Below are 22,892 nucleotides of genomic sequence, written 5' to 3'. Positions count from 1 at the left end.
AATTGTATTCTTTAGTGCGTGTGCTACATGTTTGGGAACATTACCTTAGACCTCATGAATTTGTCATCCATACCGATCATGAAACACTTAAGTACTTAAAAGGTCAAAATAAGTTGAACAAGCGTCATGCCAAATGGAGTGAATTTATTGAATCTTTCCCATATGTGATCAAGTAAATTAAGGGTAAAGAAAACGTTGTTGCGGATGCACTTTCACGCATATGCACACTTATCACTCAACTTGAGTTGAATTTTATTGGCTTTGAACACATAAAGGACTTGTACACTAATGATCCATCTTTTGCTATTCCTTATGCTAAGTGTTTGATGCATACTTCTTGGGAACAATATTATTTAAAGGATGCATATCTTATGAGAGCTAACAAACTATGCATTCCCGAGTCTTCTCTTCGTTTGCTCCTTTTGCAAGAGGCTCATGGAGGCGGACTCATGGGACACTTTGGACGCGACAAGATGTTCGCTACGCTCTCCAAGAACTATTATTGGCCCAAGATGTTCCGTGACGTCTCACGCTTCACCACCCGATGCTCTACATGTCGCAAAGCTAAGTCTAAAGCTCAATCTCATGGTCTTTACATGCCTCTTCCTATTCCTTATCAACCTTGGGAAGACATTAGCATGGATTTTATACTTGGTTTGCCTAGAACTCAAAATGGCAAGGATTCCGTCTTTGTTGTTGTGGATAGATTTTCTAAGATGGCACATTTCATTCCTTGCAACAAGATATACGATGCTTCACATATTGCCAATATATTTTGTAGGGAAATCTTGCGACTTCATGGAGTGCTAAAGACAATTGTCTCGGACCGCGACGTCAAGTTCTTGAGTTACTTTTGGAAGACCCTATGCGCCAAGCTCGGCATCAAGCTATTATTCTCTTCCACATACCATCCTCAAACCGACGGGCAAACGGAGGTGACGAACCGTACACTCTCCACTCTACTTCGCGTGTTGATCAAGAGGAACATCAAGGAGTGGGAAGAGTGTCTACCCATCACCGAGTGCGCCTAAAACCGTGCAAGACATTCGACGACCGGAAAGTCCCCCTTCGAGGTCGTCTACGGCTTCAACCCATTGTCCCCTTTGGATATTCTACCTCTTCCTCTACAAGAGCGAACCAACCTCGACGCAAGTGCTCGTGCAAGCTACATCAAGAAACTGCACGAAGATACAAGGCACACCATTGAGCGACAAGTACAACGACTAGCAACCAAGCTCAATGTCAACAAGCAACCCATGGTCTTCAACATTGGTGATCTAGTGTGGCTACACCTTCGCAAGGACCGCTTCCCCAACGAACGCAAGTCCAAGCTTCTCCCTCGAGCCGATGGACCTTTCAAGGTGCTAGCATGCTACAACGACAATGCCTACAAGATCGACCTACCTCGAGACAAGTACAATGTGAGCAACATCTTCAACGTCAAGGACCTCGCACCTTACCATAGAGATGAAGCTTTTGATCCGAGGTCTGATCTCTCCCAAGGGGGGGGGTGGAGATGATGCGGAGTATCCCTCGCTCATCCCCATGGACGCATCTACATCTCCCTCAACACCACGTGGACCCATGACATGAGCTCGAGCTAAGGCTATCGAAGATAAGGTGAACTCGCTCCTCTGTGAACTCCCTCTTCCTACTCCCGAGACATGGCTACTACCTCATTCAGAAACCCTATGTGTGATCAGGTACATGGAGGTGAGCCAAGGAACAACTACTTGCAAGAGCCAAGATGGCGAGGACCCCAAGCGTGTTGAAGAAGAAGAAGAGATGCTGCTGAAGCTACAGGCTTCGGACGTCCGACCGAGTTCGGACGTCCGATGACTCCCAGGCCACGGACGACCGACGCCCTCCGGACGTCCGGCGGCTGGGCACCCGAATGGAAACTACGGACGACCGAAGCCACCAGACGTCCGACCGATGCACGCCCGAGCCAAATCTACGGACGACCGATGATCTCCGGACGTCCGGACCATCACGAAGCTCCGGACGACCGACCCCCTCTGGACGTTCGACGCGCCCACGATAGAGCTGATTCTACGGACGCCCGAGCCCGACCGGACGTCCGGAACGTCCCGAGCCTCCGGACGTCCGACGCCTTCCGGACGTCCGACGCCTGAGTGACCGCACCTGTGGGCTGGAGCCCTTGTACCCCTTCTCTTTGACTTCCATTTGCACTAAGACTATAAATAGGATGCCCCCACCTCCTAGGGAGGGTTAGCATTGGTTTAGCTCATATTTGCGTGAGAGCCTTGCTCATCCACTTGGTTACTTCTCCTCGGAGCTCACGACCTCTTCGGAGAAGATCCCCCAAGCGGATTCAAGACCCCTTTCTAGGGAAGAACATCAAGACCTCCGTACGGAGAAGAACGGTTCCTTTGTATCCTTACCTTTGTTGATTGTGGATCATATGTTACTCTATGTTGTCGGTGATCTAGCACTCGTGTGATTGATTCTATGTCGGTTTCGTGATTCTCTCTCGTTTTCCCCGTGTTTTCCCCTTTGTGCTTCCACGTGTTCTTTGTGATTCCCTGTAGGATCCACTCCAAATGTGAAAGATTGCCCACCTAGGGTTCCGCCCTACATCACTTATTTATTTCCTTATTATCTTGTTTATTTCTTTGCTTGTAGTCAGTGCAGTTCTTTTTCCGCGGTTTGCTAGTGGCCGCAATAACCTATTTTTTAAAACTAGGCCACAATAACCATGGGCTTTATATTTACTGTAGTTACCATTTCCCTCCTATGGGCCATAGAAACAATGGGCCTTCTACGGGTCGTAGAAACAATGGGCCTTATACGGGTCGTAGACACAATGGGCCTTCTACGGGTCATATCATCAATGGGCCTTCTACGGGCCGTATGATCGGTTGGCCAAACATGGGCCAATAACAGACCACATTATGGTCGTAAACAGGTTAGAATTGGAATCGTCTGTTCATGGGCCGACCATAACGGGCCGTCGTTAATCGGAAGTATTTGATGACGCTATGAAAACGGCCCAATGTATCAGCGGTCCACAAACGGGTCGACTGTAACCTAGGCTGAATTTAGCCCACAAGCAGAAAATGACAGTAACGGGTCGTAAGTAAACGAATGCTGGAAATGAGCCCAAGAATAAATGGGCTCTGAGAAGGCCGAAAGATAACATGGCCTGGAAACGGCCCAATGGAATAACGGGCCGTTAATGGGTATAAAGTGATACACTGTTCATTACGGGCCAGTTTCACCACGGGCCGTTAATGGGTATAAAGTGATACACTGTTCATTACGGGCCAGTTTCACCACGGGCCGTTAATGGGACAAGAGTTACAAAGGGCCTCATATGGGCCAAAAGACGTCATGGGCCATACATGGGCCAGAAGTGAAAATAGGCTGGAATCATATTGGATGGCCCAAATGACACTACTGGGCCTAATTCGGATAGGGCGTAACGGGCCCTAGGTTAGCGGGCTGTAAATGCGCTATATGCGAACATGCCGTTAACAGGCTTTCCATGGGCCAGGCCGCCACCTTTTTACCAAGTCAAACGGGCTGGCCTTTTCATAGGAATGGGCCTCTGTTGGGTCGTGCCACGTGTTGACATATCATAGGCGCCTTCTGTCCAATGAGTGGATGACATCTGTCCCAACGGTGAGCCGACACGTGTTTCCTCCAGCCAGTGATGATTTTACACATGGAAAATCCCCATTGGTCGGGGCTGTTAACGGGTTATCAGATCCAAAACCGGACCCGATAGCTTAACGGCGTTCCGCTATGGTGGATGCCACGTGTTGGTCACCCTTGACGAAAGCACTTCTGTGACGCGCAATTTATCGTCATGGAAGTGGACACTTCCATGATGATAATTTTGGTAATGTCATGGAACACTTCTACGACAGCATAGGTGTGACTATCTTGATTCTGTCATAAAATCATCATGGATGTACATGCATGACAGAAAATGTGACCTACTATGACAAACACGTATCATCACAGAAGTGTATTTTTTTTGTAGTGTGGCACATTCTTCACATTGATGCAATAGTCCCCGAGGGTTTGCTTCATCCATAGCAATTGAGCACAGCAAGATCCAGCAGCAATGTACTCAGCTTCAGCAGTAGAGAGTGATACACAGTTCTGTTTCATTGAGGACCAACATACCAAGGATCGTCCGAGGAAATGACATGTGTCTGATGTTGACTTGTGATCCACCCGATCACCAGCATAGTTAGAGTCATAATATCCAATGAGATCAAAAGAAGAGCCCTTGGGATACCATAATCCAAGTGTTGGAGTGTGAGCTAGATATCAAAGAATATGCTTCACAACCTTATGGTGTGATTCCTTCGGTGTAGCTTGAAATCAGGCACACATGCAAACACTAAGCATAATATCCGGCCTAGATGCACATAAATACAATAAAGAGCCAATCATGGAGCGATATACCTTTTGATCGAAGTCCTTACCATTTTCATCGGTGCATAGATGGCCATTTGTGGGCATAGGGATTTTAACGCCTTTGCAATCTTGCATCCCGAATTTCCTCAACACATCCTTGAGGTATTTGTCCTGAGATATGAATATGCCATTGTGTTGTTGACGAATTTGCAGACCTAAGAAGAATTTCAACTCTCCCATCATGGACATTTGATATTATTCACTCATCATATAGGCAAATTAGTCATTGTAACATTGGTTAGTACAGCCAAAGATAATATCATCAACATATATTTGGCACATGAATAATTCATCATCATATGCTTTGGTGAAAAGAGTTGGGTCAAGTGAACCGGGTTTGAAGCCTTTCTTCATGAGGAATTCCTTCAATGTATCATACCATGCCTGAGGTGCTTGCTTGAGGCCATAGAGGGCCTTGTTGAGTCTGTAGACGTGATCTGGAAATTTTGGATCCTCAAAACCTGGTGGTTGAGCAACATATACTTCTTCCTCGGGCTTACCATTAAGGAATGCACTTTTCACATCCATTTCATGTAAGATGATATTATGATGGTTAGCGTAAGAAAGTAACATGCAAATAGCTTCAAGTCTAGCAACAGATGCAAAAGTTTCATCGAAATCAATTCCTTCAACCTGTGTGTAGCCTTGAGCTACAAGACAAGCCTTATTCCTCGCCGCAAGGCCATTTTCATCTTGTTTGTTGCGGTAGATCCATTTGGCACCGATGATGTTGTGCTTGCGTGGGTCTGGTTGCTTGACAAGCTCCCACACATTGTTGAGCTCGAGTTGATGCAATTCATCTTGTATGGCTTGAATCCATTCAGATTCCATGAATGCTTCATCAACTTTGGTGGGCTCTGTGATAGAGACAAACGCAAAATGCCCACAAAAGTTAGACAAGTGTGAAGCTTTTGAGCGCATGAGAGGACCTGGTGCATTGATGTCATTGATAATTCTCTCAATCTGCACTTCGTTTGCAACACAAGGATGAGCAGGTTGACGACTTTGATTTGGCCCAGCAATTTCTTCAGTGCCATTTTCTTCAGTAGCACCAGCATGATTTTCTTCACGATCTGGAATGACTTCTTCAGCAGATTCTTCGGTAGGAATGACATCCTCAGTAGCCTTGAACTTGAAGGATTCCTCAAGTGACACTTCATCTAGCACAGGAGGTAGGTGCTCTCTCTGCGAGCCATTAGTTTCATCGAACCACACATCTACAGTTTCAACAACTTTGTGATGATAGGTGTTTAAGACTTTGTAGGTGTGCGAGTCCTTTCCGTAACCAAGCATAAAACCTTCATGTGCTTTCGGTGCAAATTTAGAGTGGTGGTGAGGATCTCTAATCCAGCATTTAGCACCGAAGACTTTGAAATAACTTACATTGGGTTTCTTGTCAGTGAGGAGTTCATATGAGGTCTTTTTGAAGAATTTGTGAAGATATACCCTGTTGATGATGTGGCATGCAGTATAGCATCTGGCCAGAAACGTTGTGGAGTCTTGTATTAATCAAGCATAGTGCGAGCCATCTCAACACGAGTTCTGTTCTTGCGCTCCATGATGCCATTCTGCTGAGGAGTATAGGGAGCGGATAACTCGTGAGTAATACCAAGTATATCAAGATATTCATCGAGACCAGTGTTCTTGAACTCGGTTCCATTATCACTCCTGATATGCTTGATCTTCACACCGAAGTTCATAGATGCTCATGAGGAAAATTGTTTGAAGACTTCCTGCACTTCATTTTTGTAAGTGATGATATGCACCCAGGTATAACAAGAATAATCATCAACAATGACAAAGCCATATAATGATGCAGAACTAGTGAACGTGGCATAATGAGTAGGGCCAAAGAGATCCATGTGAAGTAATTCAAAGGGACGAGAAGTAGTCATGATAGTCTTTGAGGGATGCTTGGCTCTTGTGATCTTTCCAGCCTCACAAGCCCCATGAAGATGATCTTTGAGGAATTTGACACCCTCAATGCTAATGACATGCTTCTTCTTCGCGAGTGTATGCAAGTTTCTCATTCTAGCATGACCAAGTCATCGATGCCATAACCAGCCTTCTGTAGATTTTGCAAGTAGACATGTGGCAGGCTGTGGTCCTGCAGAGAAATCAACAATATACAAGTCTCCTCTCCTAAAGCCTTTGAAGACTTTGGAATTGTCAGATTCCATTAGCACAATGCAACGATATTTGCCAAAGACGACAACCATATCAAGATCACAAAGCATTGAGACAGACATGAGGTTGAATCCTCAGGACTCGACAAGCATGACTTTGTCCATGTGTCTATCCTTTGAGATCGCAACCCTACCTAGACCTAATACCTTGCTTTTGCCTTTGTCAGCGTAGGGTGATATGCTTCAGATGAGATGGAGATAAAGCAGAGTCCATCAATAAGTTCCTGTCACCGGTCATGTGATTTGTACATCCACTGCCGAGGACCCACTTAGTAGCTTTGGGTTGTTCATCCTGCAGATGAATTAGTGCAACTTACGAACCCATATACTTCATCAGTGAAGAATATGATATCAATTTCATCAACAGTAACAGATATAGCAACATGAGGACGTGAGAAATGAGTAATTCATTTCTTCATGATTAGCTTGCGTCCATTCAAGCACATTCAGGTCTCCAGCAAATTCTTCAGACGATTAAGATCATCTGGAGACCTGACCCTGCATAAGAGATTAGTTCTTTTTCTTCACCACCCACATTTGAAGGGGTGGCAAAGAGTTCATCATTCTGCTAGCTCCATAAGAAAAAGATGGCATTGAAGCCAGTGCACTTTGTTTCACAGAAGAGGGGTTAGGATAAGCATATGAATAAGCAGAGAAATTCTTCGAGGACTTATGAACATAATAGTTTGAAGAATAATGCACATATTCATAGCCTTTAGACTTTCCCTGTGAAACAAAAGTGTTAGCACGACGATGTTCATATGAGGATTTGGATCCATGTGAGGAATTTGATCCAGATGAAGAATTTGGTCCATAAGAGGACTTGGATCCATATGAAGATTTTGATCCATATGAGGAATTTGATCTGGGGTTCCTATTCTTCATAGGTGGTGTCATGATGACATTCACCTGAAGATTTTCAAGGCACCTTTTGGGAACCCAGATTTTCTTCATATGGGGGTTGTTCCTGCAGTTAGTTCCAACATATCGAGCAAATACTTCACCATTCTGATTCTTGAACAGTTTATAGTTGGAGTCAAATGACTCATCAGAGGAATATGAAGATTCACAAGTAAAGCCAGATAATGTGCATGGATCTATGGAAGTTCCCTTCGCAGCAACCCATGAGGTTTTGGGGTACTGCCCAGGTTTCCAGTAGGTCCCATCAGCATTGAGTTTCCTCTCAAAGGCAATACCCTCTTTCCTAGGGTTCCTGTTCAACATATGCTTTTTGAGCACATCACAAAGAGTCTGATGCCCTTTGAGGCTTTTGTATATGCCTGTCACATACAATTCCTTCAACCCTGCATTATCGTCAGTGATACTTGTGGTATCCTCAGATGAGGAATTTGTGACCACAAAGACAGTTAAAGAATTTGTAGCAGTAGAAGCATTTGAACATTCAGGTGAAGAATTAGCAGATTCGCACTCAATGCATTTCAGACATGGTGGAATAAATTCTTCCTGAGCGGAACTGATCTTTTGAGCAAGCAATGAATCATTTTCCTTCTGAAGATCTTCATAACTCACTTTTAACTTCTCAAGATCTTGCTTTCTCAGAAGAAATTCATAAGAAAGCTTCTCATGTCAGGTAAGAGAGTGTTATGATGATTTTGAAGGTTGTCAAACCTAGACTGAAGTCTTTGGAGATTTTCAGTCAAGGTCTTAGTTCGATTCAATTCTCACCCAACAGGTCATCGCTTTTGTCTAGCAGATTTTGAATCTTTTCCAAAGCATTTTGTTGTTTAACAGCAATTTTAGCTAGTTTGGAATAGCTAGGTTTGAGATTGTCATTAGATTCATCCTCACTAGATTCAGAGGGGGGATGTTTGAGTACCTTGGCACCTTTTGCCATGAAGCAATAGGTGGGAGCATAGTCATCGACGCTCTTGTCAGCAGAGTTGGGGAGGTCATTTTCTTCAGTGTTGAAGATGGACTTGCTGGCGTAAGCAGTAGCGAGGGCTAGGCTCGCCACACCAGAGTCTGACTCCTCGGATTCCTCCTCTTCCACATTTTCCTCAGATTCAGCTTCAGAGTCCATTTCCTTGCCAACAAATGTTCGTGCCTTCTTTGAACTGCTCTTCTTGTGAGACGAAGACTCTGAAGATTTTGTTGATGAGGATTTTGAAGATTTCTTCTTTGTTGAGTCATCAGAATCGTCATCTTTGTACTTCTTCTTCTTTGATCCTTTTCCCACAGAGGACAATCAGACATGTAGTGACCAGGTTTCTTGCATTTGTGGCAAGTTCTCTTTTTGTAGTCATAGGACGAGGAATCATCACTCCTTGAAGACTTTCTAAAGCGACCATGGCGAGAGAACTTTTGGAATTTCTTCATGAGCATTGCTAGCTCCTGGCTCATTTCTTCAGGGTCACCAAGGCTGCTACCAGAATCTTCACCTTCAGATTCAGAGACTGCCTTGGCCTTCAGCGCACGTGATCTTCCAAAGCTCGATCCATAGAGGTCTCTTTTCTCAGCAAGCTGGAACTCATGAGTGTTTAGCCTCTCAAGGATATTAGCGGGATCTAGAGACTTGTAATCAGCTCGCTCTTGAATCATCAATGCAAGAGTATCAAATGAAAGATAAGCAAAGAGCTTATAAGCAAGAACCATAGCATCATACTACATTAAGATTGTCATATAAGATCATCTTGGATCATAGCACCGAAATACCATACATATAGCATACTTGGGATAGAGATCGTTGCATTTTTGCCTAGTAGGTTGTGCACAAGTTTCGTATCCGCCTACTGTGCAATCATGCTAGCGTCTCTCTAGTATTGTGCAACAAGAGCATTTTCGTGGATTTCACATTTTGGCTCACTTTTGGTTTGCACAATCCCATTTATCTATTTGCGTGTGTGTTTCTGTGTACCACTACTTGCTTGGTCTACTTGTTGCATTTGCAAATTTGTGAATCTTTTCCAACATTATTGAAGCTCACTTACAATTGCATCAAATTTTGTGCCACCATCCTAACCAAGCTCCACCATAACCTTTTACTTGTGTAGGTGTGAGAACCGACAAGAATTGGTACCAATAGTGCTATTTCATTGTCCGCATTTGAGTGAACTTGATTCATCATCAACATTGGTCAAGGTACATTGGTATAAGTTCTTCTCCTTCTACCACTCACATTTTGCTTGGAATGATGGATAGGCCGAGTACTTCTACCAACCTACTCTTCATCGAGCAAGACGACGACATGTCATCATACGTCACCAAGAGCCACCTCTTCGGTGCACAACGAGCGTTGCATCAAGAGCAACAAGCAATGAACGACCGCATCGACAACCTCGCCACCGACTTGCGACTCTCCAAGCAACATACATGAGACTACTTCGACAACAAGCTCGACGCGCACAAGCAAGAGAATGATGCAACAATGGACGAGATCCGTGCCTTGTTGGTGAACCGTCCTCCTTCTACATCCTCATTCTCAAGACGGAGCCACTCAAGTCAACACTCCGACGACTCCTTCTCCGGCTCAAGTACACCGTCATCGAACACTCTTCGACGAGCCGCATGTCAAGACCATCATGCATCTCGCAACCCGCTACAAGACAAGCATTCACAAGAGCAAGCCGACGAGCAAGTCCCTCGTCCTCAATCAAACCAAGTCGCTTTTGCTCAAGCTCAAGAGCGACAACGTCTTCGTCGCCAAGAAGAAGAACGAGCGCGTCTACACCAAGAGCAACAAGACGTCGAGGCTCAACGTCTTCAACAACAACTACGTGAAGCGCAAGCTCTTGAGGAGCAACATGCCCTTCAAGAATCAAGTCGAGCCATCGCAAACCGCAATCATGAATGACGCAATCAAGAGGAATCCCTTTGAGAAGAAATCCAAGAGCGGAACAACCAACCGCGCATGCAACGTCAAACTCCACAAGCTCCTTCACAAGCTCGTCAAGCTCCACCTCAACCTCAAATTCAACAAGAGAAAGTTGATCATGGACTTACTCCACGCCAAGAGAAACATGAGGATGATTACCCTCCAAGGCAAGGGTGTCATCATCACCATCGCCAACAACACAATGAAGAGCAACGATGTGGCAAGCTTAAATTAACCATGCCCAAATTCAATGGAAGCAATGATCCCGAAGAGTACCTCTCATGGGCATTTAAGGTCGACAAAATCTTTCATTTACACAACTATGAGGAAGAGAAGAAGATCGCTAAGGCATCACTTGAGTTCCAAGAATATGTGCTCATATGGTGGGAACAAGTCCTTGAGCGCCGACAAGCAAGAGGTGAACCTCCAATCACCACTTGGGCTCAAATGAAGGATGTCATGCGAGCACGTTTTGTGCCAACCTACTACAACCGCGATCTCTCCAAGAAGCTACAACTCCTCAAGCAAGGAACAAAGAGTGTTGAAGAATACTACAAGGAAATGGAGATAGCCATGATTCGAGCCAACGTCACGGAAGATGATGAGCAAACAATGGCACGATTCTTGAATGGACTCAATCATCCCATCAAGAAGATCGCCGACTTCCAACCCTACTCCAACCTCATTGAGCTCATACATCAAGCTACAAAGGCGGAACGTCAAGTGCAAGATGACTTCAAGTACGCAAAGTACTCATCCAAGACCTACGGCTTCTCCAACAACCAAGCTTCAACAACTACTCCAACATCTACATCAACCAAGCCTTCTCCAAGCAATGGAGACAAGTCAAGTTACAAGAAAACTTCGGCAAGTTCAAGTCGTCTTCCTCCTCCTGCAAGCAACTTCAAGCCGTGTGCTTCTTCATCCACTCCGACCGATGAGACCGTCAAGACAAGCTCCTTCAAGTGTTTCACTTGCGGCGGTCGAGGCCACAAGTCCTATGAATGCACAAACAAGCGCACCATGATCCTCAACGACGATGGCACATATGACTCCACGAGTGATGAGGAGATGGAAGCTCTTGAGCAAGTGGCCATGCACCGGCGCGTGAACGAGGATGAAGATGATCAAGTCTTTTGTGATGAGGATTCGAGCCCCGCTCTCGTTGTATCCAAGGTCTTGACTCTTCAACATCAACAAGAAGAAGACCAAAGATGCCACATCTTCCACACAAAGGCTGGCATCAATGGACGATCTGTCAAGGTCATCATCGATGGAGGTAGTTTACACAACTTGGCAAGTGAAGAACTATGCTCCAAGCTTCAATTGGTCAAGAGGAAGCACCCGCACCCCTAAAAGGTTCAATGGCTAAGTGACTCTAGCACTATACGAGTTGAGCATACGGTCCAAGTCTCCTTCAAAATTGGTGCCTATGAAGACACTTTGGAGTGTGATGTGGTCCCCATGACCGTTTGCCACCTCCTTCTTGGTAGGCCATGGCAATTCGACCGTGGTGTCATCCACAACGGGCGCACCAATCACTATAGCTTCAATATGAAAGGGAAGGAATATGTGCTACGACCTATGTCTCCTAGTCAAGTGATAGCCGACAAGCAAGCCACCCATCATGGAGAGAAGAGTGAGAAAGTGGTCCACCAAAAAGTGAGTGAGAGCCACAAGCCAAACTTGAGCGCCTCTTCGCCTAGAGAGAAAAACCTAGTCCTATTTGCCACAAAAAGTGAGATGAGAGAAGTGTGTGAGAATCCATTGAGTGTTATGCACTTTGTCCTTGTGTGCAAGGATGGAGAACCAAAAACTAACACCTCTCACGAGCTACCTTTAGTGTTTCAATCTCTTTTGCAGGAATTCCAAGATGTTTTTCCCGATGAGTTACCTCCGGGTCTACCTCCTCTTCGAGGGATTGAGCATCGAATCGACCTCATCCCCGGAGCGCCACTTCCAAACAAAGCTCCATACCATGTCAATCCCGAAGAAACTAAGGAGATTCAATGGCAAGTACAACAACTAATCGACAACGGTCATGTACGTGAAAGCCTAAGCCCTTGTGTCGTTCCAGTTATACTTGTGCCTAAGCCAGATGGAAGTTTCCGCTTGTGTTCTGATTGTAGACCTATAAATACTATTACCGTTCGCTATAGGCATCCCATTCTTCGCTTAGATGATATGCTTGATGAACTTAGTGGAGCCAACTTTTTCTCAAAAATGGATCTTAAAAGTGGCTATTATCAAATCCACATTCAAGAGGGTGATGAATGGAAAACTGCTTTCAAAACCAAATTTGGCTTATATGAGTGGTTAGTTATGCCTATGGGTTTATCGGAGGCTCCCGGTACTTTCGTGCCTCTCATGCATTATGTGCTTCGCCCTTATATTGGAGTCTTTGTTGTGGTTTACTTCGATGATATTCTTGTGTTTAGCAAAACCATGAAAGAGCATCTTAATCATGTTAGGGCTGTTTTGCAAACCCTTTGCTAGGAACGTCTTTATGCCAACATGAAAAAGTGCACATTTGGTGTTGACAAAGTGGTTTTCTTGGGTTTTGTTGTATCTTCCAAGGGTGTCCATGTTGATGAATCAAAAATTGAAGCAATTAAAACTTGGCCCCAACCCACCAATTTGCAACAAGTGCGTAGTTTTCTTGGTCTAGCAGGTTTTTATCGTCGCTTTGTGAAAGACTTTAGCACTATTGCCGCTCCTTTGCATGCTTTGAGTAAGAAGAATGCTGCTTTTGTTTGGGGATCTTTGCAATCCACCGCTTTTGATGAGCTCAAGTCTTTGCTTACTCATGCTCCGATTCTTGCTTTGCCCAACTTTGACAAAACTTTTGAGGTTCATTGTGATGCAAGTGGTACCGGAATTGGCGGAGTTTTGATGCAAGAAAAATGAGCCATTGCATATTTTAGTGAAAAACTCTCCGGTGCTCAACTTAACTATCCCATCTATGACAAAGAATTGTATGCTTTAGTGCGTGTGCTACATGTTTGGGAACATTATCTTAGACCTCATGAGTTTGTCATACATACCGATCATGAAACGCTTAAGTACTTAAAAGGTCAAACTAAGTTGAACAAGCGTCATGTGACCAAGTACATTAAGGGTAAGGAAAATGTAGTTGCGGATGCACTTTCACGCATATGCACGCTTGTCACTAAACTTGAGTTGAATGTTATTGGTTTTGAGCACATAAAAGACTTGTATGCTAATGATACATCTTTTGCGACTCCTTATGCTAAATGTTTGACGCATACATCTTGGGAACAATATTACATCAAGGATGGTTATCTTATGAGAGCTAACAAACTATGCATTCCCGAGTCTTCTCTTCGTTTGCTCCTTTTGCAAGAGGATCATGGAGGCGGACTCATGGGACATTTTGGACGCGACAAGACATTTGCCACGCTCTCCAAGAACTACTTTTGGCCCAAGATGTTCCGCGACGTCTCACGCTTCACCACCCGATGCTCTACATGTCGCAAAGCTAAGTCTAAAGCTCAATCCCATGGTCTTTACATGCCTCTTCCTATTCCTTATCAACCTTGGGAAGACATTAGCATGGATTTTGTACTTGGTTTGCCTAGAACTCAAAATGGCAAGGATTCCGTGTTTGTTGTTGTGGACCGATTCTCTAAGATGGCACATTTCATTCCTTGCAACAAGATAGACGATGCTTCACACATTGCAAATCTCTTTTGTAGGGAAATCTTGCGCCTCCATGGAGTACCAAAGACAATCGTCTCTGACCGCGACGTCAAGTTCTTGAGTTACTTTTGGAAGACGCTATGCGCCAAGCTTAGAATCAAGCTCTTGTTCTCATCCGCATACCATCCTCAACCCGACGGCCAAACGGAGGTGACGAACCATACACTCTCCACTCTACTTCGCATGTTGATGAAGAAGAACATCAAAGAGTGGGAGGAGTGTCTACCCATCGCCGAGTACGCCTACAACCGTGCAAGACATTCGACGACCGGCAAGCCCCCTTCGAGGTCGTCTACGGCTTCAACCTGTTGTCCCCATTCGACATTCTACCTCTTCCTCCATAAGAGCGCACCAACCTTGACGCAAGTGCCCGTGCAAGATACATCAAGATGATGCATGAAGATACAAGGCACACCATCGAGCGCCAAGTACAACGACTCGCGACCAAGCTGAACGTCAACAAGCATCCCATGATATTCAACATTGGAGACCTCGTGTGGCTACACCTTTGCAAGGACTGTTTCCCCAACGAACGCAAGTCCAAGCTTCTCCCTCGAGCTGATGGACCCTTCAAGGTGCTAGCACGCTACAACAACAACGCTTACAAGATCGATCTCCCGTGCGACAAGTACAACGTGAGCGACATCTTCAACGTCTCCGATCTCACCCCCTACCATGGTAATGAGGATTTCGATCCGAGGTCGGATCTTTCCCAAGGGGGAGGGGACATGATGCGGAGCATCCTTCGGTCATCCCCATGGACCTTCCATCGTCTCACCAAGCACCAAGAGGACCCGTGACTATAGCACGAGCTAGAGCTCTCAAGACCGAGGTGACTTCTCTCCTTAGTGATATCTCATATGATCCTCTCGAGACATGGCTACTACCTCAATCTGGAATGTTGTGCATGATTAGGTACCAAGAGGACCCTCCCGAGGATGCACATGAAGATGGTCAAGACCCCAAGTCCATGGAAGAAGAGAACCAATGGAAGAAGGCGAGAACAGCCTCCAGGCACCGGACATCCAGCCAGGACCCCGGACATCCGGCCCCTGGAGATCTACATGGCCAGGCCCCTGCAGAAGAAACTACAGTGACCGGACATCCGGCGTACAGCCCGGATATCCGACCCTCACCGGAAATCCGACCAAAATCTCGGACATCCAGCACCGGCGTCCAGGGAGCACAGAAGCTTGCCCCGTCAGCCCGGACATCCGGCGACCGCCCCGGACATCCGGCGCCTCCCGAAGCAACGGACATCCGGCCCCTCCGAGCGGACATTCGGCGCCGCCCATCCAGAGGACAAAACGACCATCTTCACCAGCCCGGACATCCGGCCCCTCGCGAGCCACCGGACATCCGGCATTCCCTGTCTGCGCACAGTGTAGGGCCGAGGCCCATGTATCCCCCTTCGCCCCTAGACTATATGTACTCCATCCCCACCTACGTTTTATGGTTAGCATTGTGATAGCTCATTTAGAGATAGAGCTCTGCTCATCCGTACCGGATCTACTCCACGTGAGGGACCGTGCCTCTTCGGAGAAGATCCATTCGGATTCAAGGCCTCCATCCCGAGAAGACAATGAAGACCTCCTCACGGAGAAGAACGGTTACTCTTGTATCTTCCTTTGTTGATTTTGGATAATGTGTTACCTTGTGCTTTCGGTGATCTAGCCCTTGTGTGATCGATTCCTTGTCGGTTGAGTGTTTCTCTCGTTCGTCCCCATGATTTCCTCGTGTTCTTCCGTGCGTTATTCATGTTTTCCCCGTAGGATCCCCTCCAAACGTGAAAGATCGGCCCCTAGGGTTCCGCCCTACATCACGATGTCTGACGACTACAGGCGACATCACACATGCCCAATCACGGTGGTGCAGATGGTATTCCTTGATATCAGGGGAATGCTGCAGTCCATGGGAAAGGACATAAAGTTGTTCCCTCTTTCGGACATCGATGATACTTATGACAGCACAGAAGGTGAGTCTCGGGAGGTCATCGAGGAAACCACTATCAAGGTTGCCGAGGATGAAAAATCCCTGGAGTCCTCACTAAACCCTGAGCAGAGGAAAGCCTATGAAGAGATAGTAGCATCAATTGACAACGGTGAAGGGGGCGTCTTCTTCATCGATGTCCCGGGAGGCACTGGGAAGACCTTCCTGTGTAGGGCGTTGCTCGCTAGGGTTCGAGGTGCGAAAAAGGTCGTTGTGTCCACTGCGACATGGAGTGTCGCCGCTTCTATCATGCTTGGGGGCAGGACCGCCCACTCGAGGTTCAAGATCCCACTCAACGTTGAAGAAAGGACATCGCGCAACTTCACCAAGTAGAGTGGGACAGCCAAGCTGCTGACAATGGCTTCGCTCATCCTATGGGACGAGGCCACCATGACGAAGAGGCAGATGATTGAGGCACTGGACAATAGCATGCACGACATCATGGGACGACGGGACCGACCTTTCGGGGGAAAGGTTGTCGTGTTCGGTGGGGACTTCAGGAAAGTGCTTCCAGTAGTTAGGAAAGGATCACGAGGTTAGATAATCGATGCGACCATGCGTAGCTCATACCTTTGGAATGGCATATGCCAGCTAAGGCTCGTCACTAACATGAGGTCTCAAAACGATCGATAGTTTGTGGAATACCTATTGAGAGTAGGAAATGGCACCGAGGAAACTAACGAGGAAGGAAACATCCGGCTCCCAGAAGATATATATGTTCCTTCGACAGGCGAGGCCGCAGACATAGAGAAGTTGATCGACCACGTGTTTCCTTCCCTACACCACAATATGGTCAATCCGAGTTACATGACGTCTCGAGCAATCCTATCCACCAAGAATGACAACGTCGATGTAACATGTGTATGATAGAGCGTTTCCAGGGCAAGGAGAAGATCTACCACAGTTTTGACAATGCAAAAGATGATCCACACGGCTACTACACTCAAGAGTTCCTGAATGACCTGACTCCAAATGGGCTTCCCCCGCACGCACTTAAACTGAAGATAAACTGCCCCATTATACTGTTGAGGAACATCAACCTGCTAATGGGCTGTGTAACGGCACGAGGCTTGTGGTCCGTGGGTTCCAGAGGAACGCCATCGACGCCGAGATCGTGATGGGACAACACGCCGAACGAAGGGTTTTTCTTCCTCGCATACCTCTCTGCCCCTCCAATGACGAAATGTTCCCGTTCCGATTCAAGAGGAAGCAGTTCCCCATCAGACTCAGCTTCGCCATGACAATAAAAAAGGCGCAATGCCAGACCATCCCGATTGTCAGCGTGTACCTATCGGAATCAGTATTCTCCCATGGTCAGCTGTACATGGCGTTGTCCAGAGCTACCGCAAAGTCCAACATTAAGATTCTTGCATTCAAAGACAAGTGGAAGGAACGGAGCAAAAATTCTAAGAAGCGGAAAATATCCGAATCCTTAATAACGACTACGCAGAACATAGCATATAAGGAAGTTCTTAATGCTTCATGTCACTTAGGCCAAATTTGAGCATCTTATATGCTTGCCATTATACGTATCTTCTTAGTAGCTTCTTTAAAATGTAATGGTTGGAAACATTTCTACTACTCCTGGGTCAAATGGAGCCATTATACTTACAACGAAGTATTTCTTTAAAGTTCAGTTGGTGTCTGTGTTCGTACCTGGTATTCGTTGGTACGTCCGCCCCTCACCCCCGCACAAGAAAAAAGCTCTAAGGCAGAAAAAAGAAACTGGTACACGTTGCTCAGCCTCGCAGGAAAAAAGAAAGAAACCCCCCTGCTGAAAACAACCGAGCAGCTGCCTCAGACTACGATCCCCTTACGCTGCCACCTCCCTCTCCTGATGCGCTGCCGATCCAATCTCCCGTGGCAACTGCTGCGTAGTGTGTAGAGCTCCGTGCGTGTACAACCGTCGTTCAAGCTGGTTGTAACGGAGAGTACCATATACTAGTATCATGCATATGCTACTAGTGTATGATACTACATCCGTAATGCATAGTATCATATTTTAATATTATTATAAAATTATATTTATTGTCATACATCACACAGAGTAGTACATCATTTAATATGATACAGTATCATGATATGATACTCAAGTCTCTCTTTGTTCATTTAATTCTATGCCACCACATCAACATTGTTTAGTTGGCCTGCATGATACTACTTATGACATTACGACCAGCCTCACTCCGTGCGTGTGCAACCGCCGGTCAACTCAGGACGTGGGGATTGCCGATCATTGCTGGGTTTGAACCTCACCGGGTATAAGATCCCCTGAACCCTAAAAGATGCTCACTTCCTCTTCTCTCGCCTCCCGTCGCCTCTGTTGAATCCGGCGACTGGAGCCAGCTGCCTCCGCCTCTCAGACCGCAGAACCGTTGCCGACGTCGCCGGCACCGGACACGCCCTTTTCCGCCGAGGAAGTGTTAGTCTGCTCAACTCCACTCCCATTTTTTTCTCCACGTTGTTGCTGCATGCTATTTGGTTTTGATTGATCGATCTTGTAGGTGGAGGTGGTGGTCCTGGAGGGGGCCATCGTAGCATCGCGCAGGAGCTTGCGAGGTGCACTGCAGAGTCCAGCGTCGGCAACCTCTGCTCGGATCCGTTTCTTTGAGGTGGGTCAGTAGGTAATAGTAATCTGTGTATTCACTACTCCTAAAGTTCAGTATCTGAGTGCATTCCTTGAGTTAGGTCGGTAGGCAATAGAAATTTGTGTACATAATTTGTACATTTTTGAGATACTATGTCTGGTTATTTACGAATTCGCGCCCTGTTTGTGTGTGTTAATTTGAGTGAAGTTTATGGATTTTCATGAGCTTTGTGTGAGTCATCTATAGCAGCAAGCATGTAATTGCTTCATGTTATCACTCTTGTCTTACTGTGTCCTTGATGCTCCAGGGAGTTTGTAGACTGATTTCCTACCTGAGATGACTTTGATCAACCTTTTCTGTTAGATTAATTGTGTTGGTGCTACTTCTGTGGTTCTACGACCATTTTGTGCTCAGTTTTTACCTCACATCTGTCTCCTGCATAAGCGCCCCCAGAACGGTCTTCCCTGGCGTTTTTTTTGCGCCGGCGCCGAAGAAACGGCCCAGTCGCGTCCCCGGGAGCCCGTTTTACGCCGGCTTGGGCCGAACTCACCGCCGGCGGACCCAGGCCGAACCCGACGCGCCGGGGGAGGGGGGGTGCCGGGGCGAGCGTTTTGGCACGAAATAGCCGCGGGCCTACCGAGTCAGCGAGACGGCCGCTTCGTCGACCTCATCACCTCGGTTCCCGCGGGAATCAATGCGAAGGCTGCCGCGCCGGTCAGCCTCCATTGATGCCTCATGGGCGGCGCAGTGAAGGCGCCACCGACGCGTGTCCCGCCTGCATGCACCACGCGTCCGCCCGCATGCCACCCCCCGCCACCCCGCTTCGGCTATAAAAGGCGCCCCTCCCCGCCGGTGAGCACCACAACCTCCCCCTCTCCCTCCCGTGAAACAACCTTCTCCCCGCCGGCGAGCTCCCTCACCACCCCTGCCCGCCGACGAGCGAAGCCATGGCAGAGAGATACCCTGGCGACGGCGCTGCGGCGAATGGCTTCGGCCGCCGATACCTCCAGGAGCCGGAGGTGCACCTTCTGTACGAGGCCGAGTACCCGGCGCCCCACGACATACGCGTGCCAGGCTCGTGGCGACTGAGCGTCGGCGGCGTCCCGGTGCCGCCGGTGCCCGAAGGGGCGGCACGGCCGGCGGAGATCGCCCACATCCGCTCATCGCTGGTGGGGGAGTAGCGGAACGAGCCGAGGTACGCGCCCAACAGGGAAACGCTGTGGACGCTGTACTTCGAGCGCCGCCGCGAGGAGCAGATTGCCTCCGTCAACGGCGTCATCCCCCGTGGCCGCCTCAACTCCGAAGGATGGCGCGAGTGGTGGGACGTCCCCGGCCGCACGCTCGACGCCGTCCTCGACCACATCGAGACCGGCAATGTGCCGCGACTGGAGCACCTAACGCGGCCCTCCTTCTCTCGCCGCCGCGGCAGTTCCTGGATCCCGCGGCCAATGGAGCCGGGGTCGTCCTCGTCGTCGGGCTCCGGCTCGCCGGCCCTCCGTCCCGTCAAGCCCGAGCCGGAGGGGACACCTCTCGGGCGTCGCGTTCGCAGCGGCGTCCTCATCATCAACGAGCCCTCGCCGGCGACAGCACCGACGAGGCGCTCCCTCCGCCTGGTCCGGCCGAAGCCCGAGCCGAACGTGCTCCCCGTGAAGCCGGAGCATGCCGCCATGGTGGCCCCCGACGACGAGTCCGCCCTAAAATGGGCGAAGGAGGACTACGTCCGCGAGTAGGTGCGCTGCCAGCGTCGGGCGTGCCTAGAAACCCAGGCCCGTAGCCGCACCGAGGCCCGTCGCCGCGCCGAGGAGCGTCGCCGCGCTGAGGAGGGCGGCGTTATCGTCATCGATAGCGGCAATGAGGACGAGGGCGGGCCGTCAAGCGCTGTCGGCGACCCCGGCGAGGGTTGCAGCAGGGACCCCGGCGAGGGCTGCAGCAGGGTGCACGACGACGACGACGACGTCGATGGCGACTATACCCGCTTCTACAGGCTTCTCGGCATGTAAACGGCGCGGAGGCGATGGCAGCGGCAGTGGCTAGACTTTTTTAGTTCGTTTTTAGGTTACTTAGGCGTTGTTCATACATGTTTCCAAGTTTTTTACAAATTTGGATGAAATATAGCCGAGTTCGTGTAAAAGTCGCCGAGTTTGCAAAAAGATTGAGACGTACTTCGCCGAACCCGCGGCGACTGTGGGCGCGTGGCTGAGAGCGAACCGAGCCCCAGAAGGCCGATCTAGCGCCGGCTCGCCCCCAGGCCGCTTTTTTTCAGCATCCTGGGGCCGAACGGCTGAAGATGCTCTTACGACCAGCCTCACTCCGTGCGTGTGCAACCGCCAGTCAACTCAGAACGTCGGGATTGCTGATCGTGCTGGGTTTGAACCTCGCCGAGTATAAGATCCTCCGAACCCTCAAAGATGCTCACTTCCTCTCCTCTCGCCTCCCGTCGCCTCTGTCGAATCCGTCGACTGGAGCAGCTGCCGCCGCCTCTCAGACCGCAGGACCGTTGCCGACGTCGCCGGCACCGGACACGCCCTCTTCCGCCGAGGAAGTGTTAGTCTGCTCCACGCCACTCCCGTTTTTTCTCCATGTTGTTGCTGCATGCTATTTGGTTTTGATTGATCGATCTTGTAGGTGGAGGTGGTGGTCCTGGAGGGGGCCATCGTACCATCGCGCAGGAGCTTGCGAGGTGCACTGCAGAGTCCAGCGTCGGCAACCTCTGCTCGGATCCGTCTCCTTGAGGTGGGTCAGTAGGTAATAGTAATCTGTGTATTCACTACTCCTAAAGTTCAGTATCTAAGTGCATTCCTTGAGCTAGGTCGGTAGGCAATAGAAATTTGTGTACATAATTTGTACATTTTTGAGATACTATGTCTGGTTATTTACGAATTCGTGCCCTGTTTGTGTGTGTTAATTTGAGTGAAGTTTATGGATTTTCATGAGCTTTGTGTGAGTCATCTATAGCAGCAAGCATGTAATTGCTTCATGTTATCACTCTTGTCTTACTGTGTCCTTGATGCTCCAGGGAGTTTGTAGACTGATTTCCTACCTGAGATGACTTTGATCAACCTTTTATGTTAGATTAATTGTGTTGGTGCTACTTCTGTGGTTCTACGACCATTTTGTGCTCAGTTTTTACCTCACATCTGTCTCCTGCATATGCTTTCTAAGCATATCTAGTCGCGCCCACAGAACGGTCTTCCCTGGCGTTTTTTTGCGCTGGCGCCGAAGAAACGGCCCAGTCGCGTCCCCGGGAGCCCGTTTTACGCCGGCTTGGGCCGAAATCAGCGCCGGCGGACCCAGGCCGAACCCGACGCGCCGGGGGGCGCCGGGGCGAGCGTTTTGGCGCGAAATAGCCGCGGGCCTGCCGAGTCAGCGAGACGGCCGCTTCGTCGACCTCATCACCTCGGTTCCCGCGGGAATCAATGTGAAGGCTGCCGCGCCGGTCAGCCTCCACTGATGACTCACGGGCGGCGCGGTGAAGGCGCCACCGACACGCGTCCCGCCTGCATGCACCACGCGTCCGCCCGCATGCCACCCCCGCCACCCCGCTTCGGCTATAAAAGGCACCCCTCCCAGCCGGTGAGCACCACAACCTCCCCCTCTCCCTCCCGTGAAACAGCCTTCTCCCCGCCGGCAAGCTCCCTCACCACCCCTGCCCGCCGACGAGCGAAGCCATGGCAGAGAGATACCCTGGCGACGGCGCCGCGGTGAATGGCTTCGGCCGCTGACACCTCCAGGAGCCGGAGGCGCACCTTCTGTACGAGGCCGAGTACCCGGCGCCCCCTGACATGCGCGTGCCAGGCTCGTGGCGACTGAGCGCCGGCGGCGTCCCGGTGCCGCCGGTGCCCTAAGGGGCGGCATGGCCGGTGGAGATCGCCCACATCCGCTCCTCGTTGGTGGGGGAGTAGCGGAACGAGCCGAGGTACGCGCCCGACAGCGAAACGTTGTGGACGTTGTACTTCGAGCGCCGCCTCGAGGAGCAGATCGCCTCCGTCAATGGCGTCATCTGTGACGCCCCCGATTCAATCGTACACTAATCATGCACGCAAATGTGTACGATCAAGATCAGGGACTCACGGGGAGATATCACAACACAACTCTAAAAACATAAATAAGTCATACAAGCATCAT

At 48.7% G+C, this 22,892-nt stretch overlaps 1 long non-coding RNA gene across 1 annotated transcript; it reads left to right on the top strand.

Annotated features, from left to right (window-relative positions):
* The first annotated feature begins 18,390 nt into the window (after positions 1-18,390).
* LOC123117550 (uncharacterized) lies at positions 18,391-22,892 on the top strand. The gene is made up of 3 exons (XR_006457417.1): positions 18,391-18,601; positions 18,684-21,311; positions 21,393-22,892. It is a non-coding gene; the product is annotated as an uncharacterized lncRNA (long non-coding RNA).

This window comes from Triticum aestivum, chromosome 1B (assembly GCF_018294505.1).
Source record: "Triticum aestivum cultivar Chinese Spring chromosome 1B, IWGSC CS RefSeq v2.1, whole genome shotgun sequence".
In the NCBI taxonomy this organism is placed as follows: Eukaryota; Viridiplantae; Streptophyta; class Magnoliopsida; order Poales; family Poaceae; genus Triticum; species Triticum aestivum.
This window is presented reverse-complemented; position numbering and strand designations above follow the sequence as displayed.